The 13489-nt window shown below is 39.2% G+C and overlaps 1 protein-coding gene across 6 annotated transcripts in view; it reads left to right on the top strand.

The window, feature by feature from the left end:
- The window catches only part of PUS10 (pseudouridine synthase 10), an 85795-nt gene that overhangs the window by 32503 nt on the left and 39803 nt on the right, over window positions 1-13489 (top strand). The gene's annotated exons all lie outside the window — the stretch shown is intronic.

Genomic DNA, 13489 nt, shown 5'->3' with positions numbered 1-13489 from the left:
TTATTGATATTTCTCCCGGCAGTCTTGATTCCAGCTTGTGCTTCTTCCAGCCCAGAGTTTCTCATGATGTACTCTGCATATAAGTTAAATAAGCAGGGTGACAATATACAGCCTTGACATACTCCTTTTCCTATTTGGAACCAGTCTGTTAGTATGTCTTAAAAACGTATAGCATAAGTCTTTGAACTTTGTCCATTTTAACATTTGCTTTGCTTTGACTATTCTAGGTACTTTCCATTTCCATACTAATTTTGGAATTAGCTTGTTAATTTCTTTAAAAAAAAAAAAAAAACTTGCTTAAATTTTCACTGGAATTGCTTGAATTTATAGATAAATTTTGGAGAAGGCAATGGCACCCCACTCCAGTACTCTTGCCTGGAAAATCCCATGGACGGAGGAGCCTGGTAGGCTGCAGTCTATGGGGTCGCTCAGAGTCGGACACGACTGAGTGACTTCATTTTCACTTTTCACTTTCATGCATTGGAGAAGGAAATGGCAACCCACTCCAGTATTCTTGCCTGGAGAATCCCAGGGACAGGGGAGCCTGGTGAGCTGCCATCTCAGGGGTCGCACAGAGTCGGACACGACTGAAGCGACTTAGCAGCAGCAGTAGCAGCAGCATAGATAAATTTGACAAGAACTGACTTCTTAACAATATTGAATTTTTTAAATCCATAAATGTAGTATATTTTTTCATGTATTTTGATCTTTAATTTCTTTCAACAATGGTATATAGTTTTTAGTTGTGCAGATTTCACATATATTTTAAATAACTTGTCCCTAAGAATTTCATTGTTTTGGGTGCTCTTATAAGTGGAATTAGAGTTTTATTGCATTTTCCAATTTTTCATTGCTGATCTGTAGAAATATAATTGGTTTTTGCAGACTTGTAACTTGGAATCTTGCTAAACTTTTAAAAATAGCTCTAATAGTTTTGTTGTAGATTCCTTAGGATATTTGACCCTTTTTTTAAATTACAAATTCAGTTTCTTTAGTTGATACTGGGTTATTCAAGTTTCCTATTGCATCATGTGTCAATTTTGTTTATTTGTATCTTTTGAGGAATTAGTTTCATCAAAAGTGTCAGATTTACTGTCATCAAGTTTTTCATAATATTCCCTTCTTATCGCTTAATGTTTTATTCCATGACAGTGTAATTTGTGTCTTCCCTTTTTTTCCTCTGTGATCTGTTCAGCTGGAGATTTACCAATGAATGTGATAGATTTGTTCAAAGAACCAGCATTTGATTTCGTTGATATACTCTATATATGTTTATATTTCATTGATTTCTGTTCTCTACTGTTTTCTTCATTCTACTTATTTTGCCTTTAATTGTTCTTCATTTTCTGTTTCCTAAAATTGGGAGCTTAGATAGTTTATTTTAGGCTTTTTTTCTTTTGTGCTATAAGAGCAGAGTTGATTGTGGGCTCCCCTGGTGGCTTAGTGGTAAAGAAACTACCTGCGAATACAGGAGATGCAGGTTCTATCCCTGGGTGGGGAAGATCCCCTGGAGAAGGAAATGGCAACCCACTCTAGCATTCTTGCCTGGGAAATCCCATGGACAGAGGAGTCTGGTGGGCCATAGTCCAAGAGGTTGCAAAGAGTCAGACATGACTGAGCAACTAAAAAACAGCAGAGTTGATTAGGGCTAGATGCTATGTTTTGCAAAGCCTGAGATATATGCTTTCTGCTCTTTTATGTAAAAATTTTCCAGCCTTTGCTCTAGGGACTATAGTAAGCATCTTTATCCTAGTTCTATCAGGTAAATATTGTAATCTTACAACATTATATTTCTATTTACTGTTCTTAGTGCTATTACTGTATATTTGTTATGTCCATATACGTTTTAACCATACAATACTGTGTTATAATTTTTGCCCTGAAAATGTATCTTTAAAAGAGATGAAAACAGTGTGCTCCATGGCTCAGTTGTGTGTGACTCTTTGTGACCCCATGGACTGTAGCCTCCCAGGCTCCTCTGTCCATGGAATTTCTCAGGCAAGAATACTGGAGTGGGTTGCCATTTCCTCCTCCAGGGATCCAGCCTGCGTCTTCTGCATTAGCAGGTAGATTCTTTACCACAGAGCCAGCTGGGAAGCCTGACACCTACCTATTATATTTACCACAAATTTACCATTTCTAGTGCTCCTTATTCCCTGGAGATCCAAGTTGCCATCTGGTGTCATTTCCCTTCATTTGACTCATAACCCACATTGAAAAGACCTTCATTTTACCTTCTACAGGAAAACTAACTAGCCTTTTGAGGGTCATTCACCTGGCTGAATGGAGTGGTATGGGAGATTTGAAGGTCTACGTCTTTTTCAAACAGATTTTTAGTCAATCTTCCTTTTTCTTCCTTCTATCCCAACTTCAAGAATTCCGTGGTGGTGTTTACTCCTAAAACTTCCGTTAGTCACAGAGTATCAGCTTCCCATTCTTCCAGTTTAGGATTTAGCTCTTTTTGTGTGTATATGTGTGTTTGTCCTTTACCACTCCTCTGCTTTCCAACTTCCAGATTTGCAACTACATGCCACTGTCCCCATTCTGGGTACAAATCTCATTACTTGTTGTTTTATAGAATTAGCAAAAATATATACCTGAATTTGTTCTTCTTTACTGAGAAATCCAAATATTTTTGCTTACTTTTAAAATGTAATTTTTGCATTTGTTTCATTTTAATTATTATTATGTTCAGTCAGTTCAGTCGCTCAGTCGTGTCTGACTCTTCGAGACCCCATGAATTGCAACAAACCAGGCCTCCCTGTCCATCACCAACTCCCGGAGTTCACTGAGACACACGTCCATCGAGTCAGTGATGCCATCCAGCCATCTCATCCTCTGTCGTCCCCTTCGCCTCCTGCCCCCAATCCCTCCCAGCATCAGAGTCAACTTCGCATGAGGTGGCCAAAGTACTGGAGTTTCAGCTTCAGCATCATTCCCTCCAAAGAAATCCCAGGGCTGATCTCCTTCAGAACGGATTGGTTGGATCTCCTTGCAGTCCAAGGGACTCTCAAGAGTCTTCTCCAACACCACAGTTCAAAAGCATCAATTCTTCAGCGCTCAGCCTTCTTCATAGTCCAACTCTCACATCCATACATGACCACAGGAAAAACGATAGCCTTGACTAGATGGACCTTTGTTGGCAAAGTAATGTCTCTGCTTTTGAATATGCTATCTAGGTTGGTCATAACTTTCCTTCCAAGGAGTAAGCGTCTTTTAATTTCATGGCTGCAACACCATCTGTAGTGATTTTGGAGCCCAAAAAAATAAAGTCTGACACTGTTTCCACTGTTTCCCCATCTATTTCCCATGAAGTGATGGGACCGGATGCCATGATCTTCATTTTCTGAATGTTGAGTTTTAAGCCAACTTTTTCACTCTCCACTTTCACCTTCATCAAGAGGCTTTTTAGTTCCTCTTCCCTTTCTGCTATAAGGGTGGTATCATCTGCATATCTGAGGTTATTGATATTTCTCCCGGCAATCTTGATTCCAGCTTGTGTTTCTTCCAGTCCAGCGTTTCTCATGATGTACTCTGCATATAAGTTAAATAAGCAGGGTGACAATATACAGCCTTGACGTACTCCTTTTCCTATTTGGAACCAGTCTGTTGTTCCGTGTCCAGTTCTAACTGTTGCTTCTTGACCTGCATACAGATTTCTCAAGAGGCAGATCAGGTGGTCTGGTATTCCCATCTCTTTCAGAATTTTCCACAGTTTATTGTGATCCACACAAAGGCTTTGGCATAGTCAATAAAGCAGAAATTGATGTTTTTCTGGAACTCTCTTGCTTTTTCGATGATCCAGGGGATGTTGGCAATTTGATCTCTGGTTCCTCTGCCTTTTATAAATACAGCTTGAACATCTGGAAGTTCACAGTTCATGTATTGCTGAAGCCTGGCTTGGAGAATTTTGAGCATTACTTTAGTAGCATGTGAGATGAGTGCAATTGTGTGGTAGTTTGAGCATTCTTTGGCATTGCCTTTCTTTGGGATTGGAATGAAAACTGACCTTTTCCAGTCCTATGGCCACTGCTGAGTTTTGCAAATTTGCTGGCATATTGAGTGCAACACTTTCACAGCATCATCCTTCAGGATTTGAAATAGTTCCACTGGAATTCCATCACCTCCACTAGCTTTGTTCGTAGTGATGCTTTCTAAGGCCCACTTGACTTCACATTCCAGGATGTCTGGCTCTAGGTGAGTGATCACACCATCATGATTATCTGGGTCTTGAAGATCTTTTTTGTACAGTTCTTCTGTGTATTCTTGCCACCTCTTCTTAATATCTTCTGCTTCTGTTAGGTCCATACCATTTCTGTCCTTTATTGAGTGCATCTTTGCCTGAAATGTACCCTTGGTATCTCTAATTTTCTTGAAGAAATCTCTAGTCTTTCCCATTCTGTTGTTTTCCTCTATTTCTTTGCATTGATCGCTGAGGAAGGCTTTCTTATCTCTCCTTGCTATTCTTTGGAACTCTGCATTCAGATGCTTATATCTTTCCTTTTCTCCTTTGCTTTTTGCTTCTCTTCTTTTCACAGCTATTTGTAAGGCCTCCCCAGACAGCCATTTTGCTTTTTCACATTTCTTTTCCATGGGGATGGTCTTGATCCCTGTCTCCTGTACAATGTCACGAACCTCATTCCATAGTTCATCAGGCATTCTATCTATCAGATCTAGTCCCTTAATTCTATTTCTCACTTCCACTGTATAATCATAAGGGATATGATTTAGGTCATACCTGAATGATCTAGTGGTTTTCCCTACTTCCTTCAATTTAAGTCTGAATTTGGCAATAAGGAGTTCATGGTCTGAGCCACAGTCAGCTCCTGGTCTTGTTTTGGTTGACTGTATAGAGCTTCTCCATCTTTGGCTGCAAAGAATATAATCAATCTGATTTTGGTGTTGATCATTTGGTGATGTCCATGTGTAGAGTCTTCTCTTGTGTTGTTGGAAGAGGGTGTTTGCTATGACCAGTGCATTTTCTTGGCAAAACTCCATTAGTCTTTGCCCTGCTTCATTCCGTATTCCAAGGCCAAATTTGCCTGTTACTCCAGGTGTTTCTTGACTTTCTACTTTTGCATTCCAGTCCCCTATAATGAGAAGGACATCTTTTTTGGATGTTAGTTCTAAAAGGTCTTGTAGGTCTTCATAGAACCGTTCAACTTCAGCTTCTTCAGCATTACTGGTTGGGGCATAGACTTGGATTACTGTGATATTGAATGGTTTGCCTTGGAAACGAACAGAGATCATTCTGTCATTTTTGAGATTGCATCCAAGTACTGCATTTCAGATTCTTTTGTTGACCATGATGGCTACTCCATTTCTTCTGAGGGATTCCTGCCCGCAGTAGTAGATATAATGGTCATCTGAGTTAAATTCACCCATTCCAGTCCATTTCAGTTCGCTGATTCCTAGAATGTCGACATTCACTCTTGCCATCTCTTGTTTGACCACTTCCAATTTGCCTTGATTCTTGGACCTGACATTCCAGGTTCCTATGCAATATTGCTCTTTACAGCATCGGACCTTGCTTCTATCACCAGTCACATCCACAGCTGGGTATTCTTTTTGCTTTGGCTCCATCCCTTCATTCTTTCTGGAGTTATTTCTCCACTGATCTCCAGTAGCATATTGGGTACCTACTGACCTGGGGAGTTCCTCTTTCAGTATCCTATCATATTGCCTTTTCATAGTGTTCATGGGGTTCTCAAGGCAAGAATCCTGAAGTGGTTTGCCATTCCCTTCTCCAGTGGACCACATTCTGTCAGACCTCTCCCCCATGCCCGCCTGTCTTGGGTTGCCCCACGGGCATAGCTTAGTTTCATTGAGTTAGACAAGGCTGTGGTCCTAGTGTGATTAGATTGACTAGTTTTCTGTGAGTATGGTTTCAGTGTGTCTGCCCTGTGATGCCCTATTGCAACACCTACCATCTTACTTGGTTTTCTCTTACCTTGGGTGTGGGGTATCTCTTCACGGCTGCTCCAGCAAAGTGCAGCCACTGCTCCTTACCTTGGACGAGGGGTATCTCCTCACCGCTGCCCTTCCTGACCTTAAACATGGGTTAGCTCCTCTAGGCCCTCTTGCGCCCGCGCACATTATTTTTATTTATAACATTAAACAGATTACTAAGATCAGAGCATACTGTCCTGTTTGTTTCATCTGTGAGGTTAGAATTACTTTTTTTATACAATAACAACCCTAATGAAAATCTATCAATTAAATTTAGAGAAATACACACAAAAAATTATTTGTGGTAGAGTTTATGTTCTTTTTTGAGAGTTAATAGTAGGACTCATACCCAATAGTGATCCTTACAATGTTTGCATATTTTAAGTTTATATAATGGAGGAGTGGTAGATGGAAGTAAAGGGTAGAAAAAAATTCATTACCAGTTAGACTCATGAGTATATTTAATAATCATTTTTGACAGCTCATGAACTTAGGCCTTTTTAATTTTTTAGTTATTGTAGCTTCTATTTTTATATCGCTGAAGAATTGATGCTTTTGAACTGTGGTTGGAGAAGACTCTTGAGAGTCCCTTGGACTGCAAGGAGATCCAGCCAGTCCATTCTAAAGGAGATCAGTCCTGCGTGTTCTTTGGAAGGACTGATGCTAAAGCTGAAACTCCAATACTTTGACCACCTGATGAGAAGAGTTTACTCATTGGAAAAGACCCTGATGCTGGGAGGGACTGGGGGCAGAAGGAGAAAGGGACAAAAGAAGATGAGGTGGCTGGATGGCATCACTAACTCTAGGCACATGAGTTTGGGTGAACTCCAGGAGTTGGTGATGGACAGGGAGGCCTGGTGTGCTGCGATTCATGGGGTCGCAAAGAGTCGGACACGAGTGAGCAACTGAACTGAACTGAACTGATGAATAGCTCATCACTCTGCCATATTCTAGAAATGCACTTGAAATTTCCCAGCCAAAATGCCAAAGCTTTAGCATTAGATCTTGCCATTAGATAGGCTTCCCCAAATTATTCTTAGGAATCTGTGGTTCCTTTTCCCTCTTTTTTCTCTCATCGTCTCCATCTTTCTCCCCCTTTCCGTCTCTCTTACCCTCCTCCCCTCCCTCACTGCCTCCCTCCCTCTCCTTCAAAATACTACACAAGGTCACCTAATAAAGATTTTGACAGGATTTAAACTGGACAGGATTTAAGGTCCCAGAGCCCCTGCCTTTCTCCTTTCCCTGGGGACTTACTGCGTTTTGTTGTTGGGTGTATGATTTGATCTGCCTTGGTCATTTGCCTTCATGGTTTGCATACCTGTTAACCAGCATTCAGAGCTAGAAACTGGCCCAGTGCAGATGCTGTTCTATACTCAAATTCACAACAAATGACCTTCCTTAAACTTTTAGACTAAAACTAGAACTGAAAGTTTGGAAGGGGCAAGGCTTGAGGAAATCCCCTTTTTTGTTTAATGTGCACTACTAAACTGAATTAGGAGACCTGCATTATAAAAACAACAATTAACATTTTGGTAGACTATCTCATTTAAATTTTCATTTATATGAGAAACAGCATTCTGACTGTTTTACAGATGAGGAAACAAGCAACTAAAGAGCATATAATTGCCCCAAATGACTTGCTGCTAAGTAAAAAAAGAGAACTTGAACCTAGTTCTATTTCAGAATCCCATGCTTTTTCTAGGATACTTAAAAAATTTTTTTATTGGAGTATAGTTGCTTTACAATGTTGTGTTAGTTTCTGCTGTACAGCATAGTGAATCAGTTATACGTGTACATCTATCTGTTCTTTTAGATTTCCTTCCCATTTAGGTCACCACAGATCACTGAGTAGAGTTCTCTGTGCTGCACAGTAGGTTCTCATTAATTATGTTTTATGCACAGTAGTGTATGTATGTCAGTCCCATCTTGTAGGATACTTTTTGACCTCTTTCGTATCCTGCTTCTGATACTACTTAGGCAAGTCCCTGGGGAGAAAAAGTGGTAGGCACACTAAACCTTACCAGATCAGAGGAGTTTATCATGTATTTGAAAAGATTTTGTTTGAAGTTTTTGATACATTGCTTTAACACATTTAGAAAACCTTCAGTATTAATACCTTGACAGATAATCTATTTTCCAAATTATAATAAAATTCATTAACAAAAACAGGATCATGGTATATGGGGTGGGAGGGGGTGCATGTGTCATGTGTACAGTTTACAGTTTACAAAACATTCATCCTGTCATCACAGCACCTCTAAAATGAGCTATTATATTTATGGGAAATGAGGTTTACATTCAAAATGGGCAGCTCTTGTCGCTGAATTAATTGAAATTTTGGTAAGTATTTCTAAGTTGCCCTCCCACAAGAAGTTACCAGTTTATAACAATGTCTTCCACCCTTGTACCCTCACCCAAACTGGGTATATCATATTCTTTCACATTCTAAACTATATGCAAAAATTATCTTGTTTTAATTTACACTTATTTGATTTTTCAAGTGAGGTTTCACATTTCTTTTGCATGTATGTTAATCATTGGGGTTCCTTTTTAATCTGGTTATTTGGCTGTTTAAAACTGATTTGGGAGATCTCTTTGGACATATGGTTATTGATCCTTTATACAGTTTTTCTTCCAGTCTGTCATTTATTATTTACCTTTGTGTATAGTCATTCAGAAAACTTAAGTTTCTAGTTTTTATGGAACTTTTCAACGAGAAGCAAATGTCTCTACAGTGTTTCAGTTCTTCATTTGGGCTTACAATTATTTTATCATTTTCATCTCACATTTCATAAAGTTATTCCTATGTGTTTTGGTTTTTTTAAACATGTTTTCATTTTTTATTTCAAGGCAATCTGAGTAGGGTTTCTTTTTTTCATAAGATTTTTCTCTTTGGTTACTAGGAAAGCAATATGTGTATGTTTGTATGTCTTGATATTTATCTTGTAATTGCCCAATTTTCTAGTCTCTATTAAAATCCTCTTGAAAGTGAAAGAGGAGAGTGAAAAATTTGGCTTAAAACTCAACATTCAGAAAACTAAGATCATGGCATCTGGTCCCATCATTTCATGGGAAATAGATGGGGAAACAGTGTCAGAGTTTATTTTGGGGGCTCCAAAATCACTGCAGATGGTGACTGTAGCCATGAAATTAAAAGACACTCACTCCTTGGAAGAAAAGTTATGACCAACCTAGATAGCTTACTGAAAAGCAGACATTACTTTGCCAACAAAGGTCCGTCTAGTCAAGGCTATGGTTTTTCCTGTGGTCATGTATGGATGTGAGAGTTGGACTGTGAAGAAAGCTGAGCGCCAAAGAATTGATGCTTTTGAACTGCGGTGTTGGAGAAGCCTCTTGAGAGTCCCTTGAACTGCAAGGAGATCCAACCAGTCCATCCTAAAGGAGATCAGTCCTGGGTGTTCATTGGAAGGACTGATGCTAAAAGCTGAAACTCCAGTACTTGGCCACCTCATGCAAAGAGTTGACTTATTGGAAAAGACCCTGATGCTGGGAGAGATTGGGGGCAGGAGGAGAAGGGGACAACAGAGGATGAGATGGCTGGATGGCATCACTGACTTGATGGATGTGAGTCTGAGTGAACTCCGGGAGTTGGTGATGGACAGGGAGGCCTGGCGTGCTGCGATTCATGGGGTCACAAAGAGTCGGACACAACTGAGCAACTGAACTGAACTGACTGATTAAAAATTCTGGTGGGTTTTTTTTTTTTTGGTTGATTATCTAAATATACCGTTACTTTATTCGCAAATAATGATCACTTTTCTACTCTTTTTCACTATATACATATATATATGATATATATGTTTGTGTGTGTACATATCTCATAGACTTGATTAGGACCTCCAAAACATGTTACATAATGGTAATACTAGTAGTGACTCTTGTCTTGCTCTTCAGTAATAGGAATGTTTCTGAAGTTTTAGTAGTAATTGCATTGTTAACTCTTTTCTTATACATATTCTTTCTCTATTTAAGGCAATTTGCTTCTATTTCAAGTTTAGTAAGTGTTTTAATGAAAAATGAGTATTTACAGTCATTATATTTTTCTTTTTAACTATTATTGTAGTCAAGTAAATGAATTGGTTTTCTTATGTTGAACTTTTGTTGTTTTCCTAAATAACATTTTTTAGCCTGATTTTATTTAAGTAAAAATTTGACTTATTAATATTTTATTTAGGATTTTTATAATATGCACAATTGCATGCTCAGTCACGTCAGTCGTGTCTGACTCTTTGTGATGCTATGGACTATAGCCCAACAGACTCCTCAGTCCATGGGATTCTCCAGGCAAGAATATTAGAGTAGTATCCTTCCTCCAGGGAATCTTCCCAACCTAGGGATCAAACCCAAGTCTCCTGCATTGGCAGGTGGGTTCTTTACCCCTAGCGCCACCTGGGAAGTCTGTATGTATATGTATGTAAATAAAATAGCCTCTTATCTACTATTTTAATGCTATCTTTGGTTTGGGTATTAAATTATGCAAATATATTACATATTAGATTATGATTTGGATATTAGATTGTGTAATCCTTGTGGGTTTAATTATTAGGCTTTCTTTTGTGTTTGGAAAATTTAAGCAAAAAAGAAGTAATTTGTTTCTGTTTCTTGAAGTTCTGATAGACTATACTTAGCAAACTATTTTAGGGAGTACTAAGGGGATAGCTTTATTACTTTTTCAATTTATTCTGTTAAAGGTTATTGGTCTATATGATTTTATTCATTCATCTTGAGTCAGATTTTAATTATTTGTATGTTCCTTCAAAATTTTCCGTTTCAGTCACATCAGTAGTTCTCAGAGTGTGGTGTAGGGACTACTCAGGGTCCTTGTAAGAGGTTCATGAAGTCAAAAGTATTTTCATAGTAATATATTATTATTTGCCATTTTCATTCTCATCCTCTCAAAAGTATACAGTGGAGTTTTCCAGAGGCTACATGATACGTACTATTGTAGCATATTGAACATAAAAGCAGATATGAAAATCCAGATGTCTTTTTTAAGATGTATACCAAAGAAATTGCAAACATGTACTGCATTGCCACTATTCTCACTGAATTATTTTGTTTGAACAATATAGTATTTTTAAAGTGTTATTTATGTTAGCACGTAGTAGATTTATCACTTTCTTATCAATTTTAGATGAATTCAGTCAGTTCAGTTCAGTCACTCAGTCGTGTCTGACTCTTTGTGGGATTAATATTTTAAAAATGTGTAGTTTTAATTGCTAATATGATAAATATTCGTAGATATAACCAGCATAAACAAAAGCTATATTGGGTTCTCAAAGAATTTTTAAACTGTAAAAAGCTCTGAAACCAAACTATTTGAGAGTCACTGATCTAGATTTAACAATTTTTTTTTGAAAATACACATACTCATCAACTCTTTCTTGACATCTTCTTTGAATAGAATATTCTGCTGTATAGATGTGTGTGTGTGAGTTTGTATATATGTTTGCATCTGTATGTACACATATGTATGTGCATGCATCTTTGTTTTTTATGTATTCATTGTGTATTTCTTTATGTGTGCTTGTGAGCAGAACCCCAATGTAGATGGAAGAACTGGCCCCCTTGATATTTTGGGTCTTCTTTGTGGCTGATTCAGTCCACAGGCCAAGTTCACAGAATTGATTTAGGTACATGAAGTGGCCAACTTATGATTAGGCCTGGATGAAAGGCATAGAGTTCCGGGCCATAGCAGGGAGAATGGGAGGCTCCCCCAGGGAAGTTGCTATCATAGGTCAGCCCCATCCTCTGACGGTTGCATTGGACTTCTTGAAACCCATCTTGTGTCCAAGGTAGGGATTCAGAAAAGTCCCTAGATTGAGGCTGCTATGTACAGTGTCTTGGCCACTATGAATCCCATGGTCAGTAGTTTTCTGGGGTCTGCAGTCTATGCATGTCAACTGTCTTGAGTGTACCCTCTCCCCCACTTCCACCAAGCTGGACTATTTCATCTTCTTATCCATGATGACCAGAAGTCTCTGGCTCTGAAGGCTAGTGCCTGTGGAGACGTACTGCAGGGCACAGGTGAGATGCCTGGGTCTGGTACCTCCTGCCTGCCCACTATGCACGGGGAGCTCCTTCTTGGAAGAGAATAATCCAGCACAGTGTGAAGCAGAGGATTACAGGCCAAGACCTAGGACAGAGTTTTAACTGGTAAAGCCCCAACTTACACTTCCAGCAAATGGGCCACGGACTGTTGACCCATTAACAAACTGGTTAATTTGAAGGCATTGAGATCCTAGAAACAACCCTAGTCTTTCTCCTTGCTGTACCTGTCAAGATAATTTCCCTTATCCAGAGGCAGGTTAAGCAGTTGCTTGGATTTTTATAGTGGCCTCCTAAAAACTGTCCCTGCTTCCATGCTTGTCCCTTACCACTTTAAAAAGTAAATCAGTTCATGTCCTTCCTTAGTTTACCCTCCATTGCTCCCCATCTGGCTCAGAGCGAAACAAGAGTCCTCTAATTGCCTGCAAGGGCCTACACTGGCCCTGCCCTACCACTGCACCTTAGTTCTTTGACTTCATCACTAGATACTTGCTCTCTTCCCGGACTGGTCTAGCCACATTGAACACAACAGGTGCACTTCTGCCTCCAGGTCTTTGCATTGCTGTTCTCTCTGCCTGAAATACTTCTCCCTCAGATATATGTATGGCTTATTCCCTCACCTTCTTCAATTTTTTTTTTTTGTTTTTGCTTCTCAGTGAGGCCTTCCCTTACTACCCTTTTTAAACTTGCAAATTGCTCTTCTTCCATTCCTCTTTCCTGTTTTAGTTTTCTTCACAGTAACTGATAAATTTCAACCTCAGATATGCAGATGATACCACCCTTAAGGCAGAAAGTGAAGAGGAATTATAGAGCCTCTTGATGAAAGTAAAAGAGTAGAAAAGCTGGCTTAGAACTCAACATTCAAAAAACTAAGATCATGGAATCCAGTCCCATCACTTCATGGCAAATAGATGGGGAAACAATGGAAACTGACAGGTTTTATTTTCTTCGGCTCCAAAATCACTGCAGATGGTGACTGGACCCATGAAATGAAAAGATACTTGCTCCTTGGAAGAAAAGCTATGACCAACCTAGACGGCATATTAAAAAGCAGAGACATTATTTTGCTGACAAAAGTCCATCTAGTCAAAGCTATGGTTTCTCCAGTAGTCATGTGTGGATGTGAGAGTTGGACCATAAAGAAAGCTGAACACCAAAGAATTGATGCTTTTGAACTGTGGTATTGGAGAAGACTCTTGAGAGTCCCTTGGACTACAAGGAGATCAAACCAGTCAATCCTAAAGGAAACCAGTCAATCCTAAAGGAAATCAGTCCTGAATATTCATTAGAAGGACTGATGCTGAAGCTCCAATACTTTGGCCAGCTGATGCAAAGAACTGACTAATTGGAAAAGACGCAGATGCTGGGAAAGATTGAAGGCAGGAGGAAAAGGGGATGACAGAGGATGAGAGGATTGGATGGCATCACCAACTCGATAGACTTAAGTTTGAGCAAGCTCTGAGAGTTGGTG

This window comes from Bos javanicus, chromosome 11 (genome assembly GCF_032452875.1).
Source record: "Bos javanicus breed banteng chromosome 11, ARS-OSU_banteng_1.0, whole genome shotgun sequence".
Lineage (NCBI taxonomy): Eukaryota > Metazoa > Chordata > Mammalia > Artiodactyla > Bovidae > Bos > Bos javanicus.
The sequence above is the reverse complement of the archived record's forward strand: the minus strand, read 5'-3'. Positions and strand labels throughout refer to the sequence as shown.